Below are 8,179 nucleotides of genomic sequence, written 5' to 3'. Positions count from 1 at the left end.
TTGGTGCACAGCAACTGATGGAGAAAAAAATATCAAATGACATGAATATTAATTTTGCTTAGTAGTTTATGCTTACAGCAAAACAAAAACAATTGACTTGGTATCCCAGGAGAACACATTATGCTTTGGTAAGAATTGAATAATTGACATCAGTCCTGGAATATCACATCTTTTATGTAGACATCTGCCTACCTGAAAGTACATAATTGACATCATACAAATAAGTTGAGTGATCTTGCATAACAAATGTTGCTGTTAGTAAAAGCTATCTTGCCCATGGCTGAAAGCCACCAACATTGTAAACATGCATTATGAACAGATTGGACATCTCGTGCTGACATTAATTAGAATAAATGCTAACACATATTCCAATCAGTGTAGCCTGATAATAAACCTATGTTTTCCAATTGGTATTATTTTAACACTGACGATAACTATTGACGCTGATGAGCGAATATAGACCTGAAAGTACAGCAAACCTGTATTGCTTGCAAGACATGTTTTATATATAGGGGCAAGTTTTATTGATACAGCGTTTTTGGCACAGAGCTTTACATAACAGGAACATGTATCAGTAATTCAGGTACAAAGGCTTCCACAATGCTAGCATGACCAGAGGGCAGATTGTGAACTCAGGTGCAGAGGGAAGGGTGTTCAATTCATGGCCATTCCCTCTGAATTTCCAGCTGTTAATTTTAAGACTAGAACATCAAGTGTGCCACAATTTAGGTATGTTGATCTCTGGACCACATTCCTGCTCTGTGCTCCTATCCAACAAATCTTTGTAGCAGGAATGTAAGATCATAATATTTGCCCATAAACTTTACCTTTTTTATGTTCTGTCATTATATGGACCAAAGAGCTGGCACAGGCACAATGGGCCAAATGACCTCCTTCTGTGCTGCATCATTCTATGATTTTCCACATCTATGGCATTATATGCTCTAAAGTGGTTTTATATTCAAAAACAAAATACTGGGGAAGCTGAAAAGCTGAAATAAAAACAGAAAATATTGGAAATACTCAGCAGGTCAAGCAGTTTTTGTGGAGAGAGAAACAAAGTTAATAGAGGAGAAATTGGTTTGCTTCAAGCAATGCTACGCAGTGTACCTCAATTCCCCGGCGGCAGGCAGCACTGCGGACCATTACCTACGTGACCCGTGCGGAGCTCTCCATTGAGATCATGCCTGCCCAGTGAATTGAAGTAAGCCTACATTGCGCTGTTAGAAGAGATGCAAACTCCTTAAACGAGTTTCTCCTCCAATGTTTCATGTCAATGACTCACATTAGAACTCTATAAAGTTAGAGATGCAATGGATTTTGAGCAAATAAAGAGCACGGGAAAGGGGGGAGGGGAGGAAAGAACAATATGATATGGTGGAAGGCAAGAGAGAGTAAATGACAATAGGGATGATCGTACAAGGCCAAATGGACTCGCAATGGGACAAGTAAAAAAACAAAACATATGTCTAGAGGAGGTGTGAATGGGACTAGCCGAATCATTATCAACAGCTGCTGTCCAAAAAATGGAGCAGTGGTCATGATCTGAAATTGTTGAACTTAATGTTGAGTCCAGAGGTTGTAAAGTGCCTAAATGAAAATGAGGTGCTGTTCCTTGAGCTTACCCTGATCGTCATTGGAACAATATGGGAGGCCAAGGACAGAGAGGTCAGAGTGAGAGTGTAGAATTGAAATGACAGGTGACCAGAAGCTTAGGGTCACGCTTGTGGACGAATGGAGGTATTTCTCAAAGGTTACCCAATCTGCATTTGCTCTCCCTAATATAGGGAAGACTGCATTGTGAGCAGTGAATACAGCACAGTAAATTGAAAGCATTATAAGTAAATTGCTGTTTCACTTGGAAGAACTGTTTGGGATCCTGGATGATGAGAAGCAAGAAGGAGGTGTTTGCACGGTAAGATGCTGTGAGAAGGGAAGGGGTTGTCAGGGGCCATTGAGGAGTGGCAAGGATGCCACAGAGGGAATAGTCCCTTTGCAAGACTGAAGTGGGGGGAGGAGAAGATGTGTTTTTGACACGGACGCTGGAGGTGGTGAAAATGGCAGAGGATAATCCATTGAATGTGGAGGCTGGTAGGGTGGAACATGGGAATCCCATTGTGAATCTGGGAGAGAGAGGAAGGGGTAAGAGCAGAAGTGTAGGAAATGGGAAGGACACAGTCAACTGCCCTGTCAACAGACCAGTCAACCACAGTGGAGGGGAATCCTCAGTGGAGGAGAATGGGCGGCATATCGCAAGCACAGGTATGGAAGATGGCATCATCAGAACAGATGTGATGCAAACGAAGACACTGAAAGAATGGAATAGAATCCTTACAGGAAGCAAGGTGTGAGGAGGTGTAGTCAATGTGGCTGGGTAGTAAATATTGTTCAATGGCCAATCCTCAGAAATGGAGACAGAGAAGTCGAGGAAGAGGATAAAAGAGGTGGAGATGGACCACTTGAAGTTGAGAGAAGGGTGGAAATTGAAGCCAAAGTTGATGAAATTTTCCAGTTCAGGGCAAGAACAGGAAATGGCACTGAGACAGTCACCAATGTACCAGAAAAAGAGGTGAGAGAGGAAACCTGTGTTGGACTGGAACAAAGAATGTTCCACGTACCTCGTAAAAAGACAGGTAAAGCTAGGACCCATATGGGTTCCCATAGCAACACCTTTTATTAGAAGGCAGTGAATGGAGTCAAAGGAGAAGTTGCTCAATGTAAGAACAATGTGAGCCAGGTGGTGGAGGATGTTGGTGAATGGAGACTGGTTGGGCCTCCATGTCCTGGTGCGGGATGGAGGTATAGAGGGAGTCCATGGTGGAAAGGGGACAGTTATGACCAGGAAACTGGAAACAGTTAAACTGGCAGAGGGCGTTGTAAGAGTCACAGATGTAGATAGAAAGAGTCTGGACAAGAGGAGAAAAAAATAGAGTCAAGATAGGAAGAAATCAGTTCAGTGGGGTAGGAACAGGCTGAAAAAATAGGTCTACAAGGGCAGTCCTGTTTCCTGTTTTAGATCTTGGGAAGGAGGTAAAAGCGGAATGGTTGGTGTTGGGCAATATGAGATTGGAGGCTCTGGAGGGAAGATCTCCAAAGGAGATGAGGTCAGTGACAGTTCGGGAAACGATGGCTTGATGTTCAGCAGTGGGCTCATGGTTCTGGGGGAGATAGGAGGATGTATCAAAAAGTTGGCGTTCAGCCTCGGGCTGAGGTCGCTTCACCAAACGACAACAGCAGCACCCTTGTCAGTAGGTTTAATGGCAATGTTAGGGTTGGACTGGAGAGAATGGAGTGCATCAAGTTCAAAGGGAAGTAGTTTTAGAGCGAATGAGCAGAGTGGAAAAATTGAGGTGGCTGATGTCATACTGGCAGTTCCCAAAGAAAAAGTTCTAGAGAGGGTAAAAGGCCAGAGGAAGGGGGTCACGTGGAATGAGAATTCTGAAGATGGGAGAAAATATCTGCTGTGCAGGGGAAGGGAAGAGCCTGGCAAAAGAAGTGGGTGCAGAGGCAAAGAGGATGGAAGAAGTGGTCAGCATCATGCTGATCTCGAAATGCACTGAGATGGGGGCTTAAGGAGATGAAGCTGAGGCCTTTGCTGAGCACTGGTTATTAGGGGTCGGAAAGGGAAATGAGGGGATATTGAGATTGGAAGGGTGAGATCAGAAAAATGAGATTGGAAAGAGGAATGGGGTCAGAATAAAGTCAAAGGGAAGGATGATCTGAAGGGTGTTGGTTTTTACTCTATATTCTTCAGGAAAAGAGTACCTTTATCACAAATGTTATAATCCTTGGACTTTTATTTGAGTTTTGTCTGTGTCTTCAAGAGCATCAGAATTCATCCTTAATGATGTGGTATCGATACATGCAAAAGAATGATTACCCTTCTTCATGATGAATTCAAACTTAACCCTGTCCATATGCCCATCTATACTCCAAATGCAGGCTTAAAAAAAGAAGCACTTTCAGAAGCAGCATCATATAGAAAGAGGTGGAGCAGCAGAGTGATCTGGATTGTTAAAAAGCCATGTTTCATCAAAAATTACTTTCTTTATTGAGTGAACTAAAACCACAAAAAGTCGGACAAGCTGTATTTTTAAGTGGCCTAAACAGCAGTTCGTAAAATGGCCAAGCATTTAAATGGCTTCACTATCAAAAAGGAGACCTGCTGTCTGGAAGTGAACCACCAAAACAATCAGCTTAAACAAGTGTGAATGGCCCATTACCTGAACTACCTGATCTACTGGCAGACATTTAGACATCTATTGTCACATGAGCATTAAAACTTAAAATTGCAACCCCCTGACGGTCAAACCAGTCAGTCACGTGACCACCTGCAGGACAATTAGGGGAGCTTTAAATTGGAAAAACAAAATTTGAACTCAGAAAGCCATGTGCTCCTGGAACTGAAGCAAGAATTACCTCCTCTCCTTTCTGCCTGCCTTCATCTCTTTCCCACGGAACTAAATCTTGTGAAAACACATGAACCTCCTACATGAACAAGGTTTAAATGGAACACTGGGCCCCGACGAACAGCAAGACTACCTACAATCAAGTGAGCTTGAAGCACAGTAAACAAAAAACATTGGATGGATTGGTGGTCAGGTTTCAGTGACATGTCGAACCACAATGACTAGGACCACCTGACCACTGCAGCTTCCTTCCACCTTTGCAGCCGGTGAGACGCACAGTCTTCCTTCGTCTATTTTGCCATTGAAGACTTTTGGACCGCACTTTGCACTCCCCCAACCTTGTCGCCATAGGTGGTCCTACCAGGAGCAAGGAGCTCCCGATGGCATCGCTCAAGGGATCATCGGAGCGCACAAGCCTCTCCATCACGTCAAGGTGGCAATCCACAGAAGGGCGGATTACAAATAAAAGGGATGTTTATTACAGAAACTGAGGGCTCAATACTGCAGAAAACCTAGAGGAATTTAAAAAGTGTAGTGGTGAAATTAAAAACAAATTAGGAAAGCAAGAAGAGGGCATAAAAAACTAATGCCAAGTAAAATTAAGGAAAACCTAAAGATTCTTTATAAAAACATAAAGAGCAAAAGGACAGCTAAAGAAAGAATAGGGCCTATTAGGGACTATAAGGGTAATCTGTGTGTGGAGGCAGAGGACGCTGGTATGGTTCTTAAGAATACTTTGCATTTGTTTCCACTAAAGAGAGGGACAATACAGACATTTCAATCAGGGAGGAGGAGTGTGAAATATTAGATGAAATTAACATAGTGACAGAGGAAGTGTTAAGGGGGTTTAACATCTCTGAGAATGGGCAAATCCCCAGGCCTGGATGAAATGTATCCTAGGCTGTTAAGGGAAGCAAAAGAAGAAATAGCAGAGGCTCTGATCATCATTTTCCAATCCTCTCTGGCTACAGGCATGATGCCAGATGACTGGAGGACAGCTAACATTGTACCATTGTTTAAAAAGGGAGAAAAGGATAGACTAGGTAATGGCAGGCCAGACAGCCTAACCTCAGTGGTGGGAAAGTAGGAAAGTTATTGGAAAAAATTCTGAGGGACAGAACAAATCTTCATTGAGAAAGTCACGGAATAATCAAAGACAGTCAGCACAAATTTGTGAATGGAAGGTCATGTCTGACTGACATGATTGAATTTATTTGAGGAGGTAACAAGAAGAGTCGATGAGGGTGGTGCATTTGACGTAGTCTATATGAATTTTAGCAAGGCTTTGATCAGGTCCCACATGACAATCTGGTCACAAAAGTAAAAACCCATGGGAATCAGGGCAAAGTGGCAAGTTGGATCCAAAATTGGATCAGAGGCAGGAAGCAAAGGGCAATGGTCGATGGGTGTTTTTTGTGACTGGAAGGCTGTTTCTGCAGGCCTCAGTACCTAGGTCCTTGCTTATAGATATCAATGATTTGGACTTGAATGTAAGGGGTATAATGAAGAAATTTGCAGATGATAAGACCTTGTGGTTGATAATGAAGAAGAAAGCTGTAGACTGCAGGAAGATATCAATGGATTAGTCAGGTGGTTGGAACAGTGACTAATGAGCTCAATCCGGAGAAGTGTGAGGTAATGCATTTGGGGAAGACTAACAAGGCAAGGGAATACACAATAAATGGTAGAATACTGAGAAGATAAGAAGAACAGAGGGATCTTAGAGTGCATATCCACAGATCCTTGAAGCCGGACAGGTAGATAAGGTGGTCAAGAAGGCATATAGAATACTTGCCTTTATTAGCCAAAGCATAAAATATAAGAGCAGGGAGTTTATGTATAAAACACTCGTTAGGCCACAGCTGGAGTACTGCATGCAGTTCTGGGCACTGCACTATAGGGAAGATGTGATTGCACTATAGAAAGTACAGAGGAGATTTATGAGGACGTTGCCTGGACTGGAGAATTTTAGTTATAGGGAAAGATTGGATAGGCGATGGTTGTTTTCTTTGGAACCGAGGAGGCTGAGCGGAGACAATGGAAGTATATTAAATTATGAGGGGTCTCGATATAGTGGATAGGAAGGACATATTTCCCTTGGTTGAGGAGTCCATAATCAGGGGGCATAGATTTAGGGTAAAAGATAGGAGGTTTAAAGGGGAAATGTTTTCACCCAGAGAGTGGTGGGGGACCTGGAACTCACTGTCTGAAAGGGTGGTACAGGCAGAAACTCCCATTACATTTAAAAAGTATTCAGATATTCACTTGAAGTGCCGTAGGCTACAGACTAAGAGCTGGAAAGTGGGATTAGGCTGGATGGCTATTTGTCTGCTAGTGCAGACATGGTGAGCTGAATGGCCTTTTTCCATGCTGTAAATTTCCACAATTCTATGATATGATTCTATACTACAAGAAATAGTTGAGGTAACTAGCATAGATGCAATTGAGAAGAAGCTAGATAAGCACATGAGAGAGAAAGAAATCGAAGGATATGTTGATCTGGTTAGATGAAGAAGGATGGGTGGAGACTCGTAGAGCATATACACTGCCTGAGCCTATTGCACTGAATGGCCTGTTTCTGTGCTGTAATTACTACATAATCCTAAGTAATGGGCATTGAGCTAAAATTGGGAGAAGTTGACTAGGAGATGGTGAGGAGGAAGAAGCTATTTCACAAGATAGACTAGATATTTGGAGAGAGCTCGGAATGGAACCATGAAATGACAATGCCATGGATATGAACCACAGAGGACTAATGATGGATGACGATGGAGTAGTTGAGCATGTCAAAGGCAACAGTAAGGTCAAGGAGGGATAATTTATTGATTGCTTCAAATTTGATATGGACTTTTAAACAGCAGATTGACATGATAAAATATCTATTATTGTTAACATAGAACATAGAACAGTACAGCACAGTACAGGCCCTTCGGCCCACGATGTTGTGCCGAACCTTTAACCTACTCTAAGATCAAACTAACTACCTACCCTTCATTCTACTATCATCCATGTACCTATCCAAGAGTTGCTTAAATGCCCCTAATGTATCTGCTTCTACTACCACCGCTGGCAGCGCATTCCACACACCCACCACTCTCTGTGTAAAGAACCTACCTCTGACATCTCCCCGAAACCTTCCTCCAATCACCTTAAAATTATGCCCCCTGGTGATAGCCCTTTCCACCCTGGGAAAAAGTCTCTGACTATCCACTCTATCTATGCCTCTCATCATCTTGTACCCCTCTATCAAGTCACCTCTCATCCTTCTTCGCTCCAATGAGAAAAGCCCTAGCTCCCTCAATCTTTCTTCGTAGGACATGCCCTCCAGTCCAGGCAGCATCCTGATAAATCTCCTCTGCACCCTCTCTAAAGCTTCCACATCCTTCCTATAATGAGGCGACCAGAACTGAACACAATATTCCAAGTGTGGTCGAACCAGGGCCTTATAGAGCTGCAGCATAACCTCGCGGCTCTTAAACTCAACCCCCCTGTTAATGAAAGCCAACACACCATACGCCTTCTTAACAACCCTATCAACTTGGGTGGCAACTTTGAGCGATCTATGGACATGGACCCCAAGATCCCTCTGTTCCTCTGTTGTGGAATAATCAGACTTGGCACCGGAGTACTCACAACCGACTTTTATTAACTTGTGCACAAGGAGAACAAACACAGTAGAGCTCACATTGAGACTCAGTGCGATGTTCTGAAGAATTTCAGTAAAACAATGGCAATTATACTATTCTGCAACCAATAATCTTACAACAATA

The sequence above is a fragment of the Heterodontus francisci genome, chromosome 1 (genome assembly GCF_036365525.1).
Source record: "Heterodontus francisci isolate sHetFra1 chromosome 1, sHetFra1.hap1, whole genome shotgun sequence".
Taxonomy (NCBI): domain Eukaryota; kingdom Metazoa; phylum Chordata; class Chondrichthyes; order Heterodontiformes; family Heterodontidae; genus Heterodontus; species Heterodontus francisci.
The sequence above is the reverse complement of the archived record's forward strand: the minus strand, read 5'-3'. Positions refer to the sequence as shown.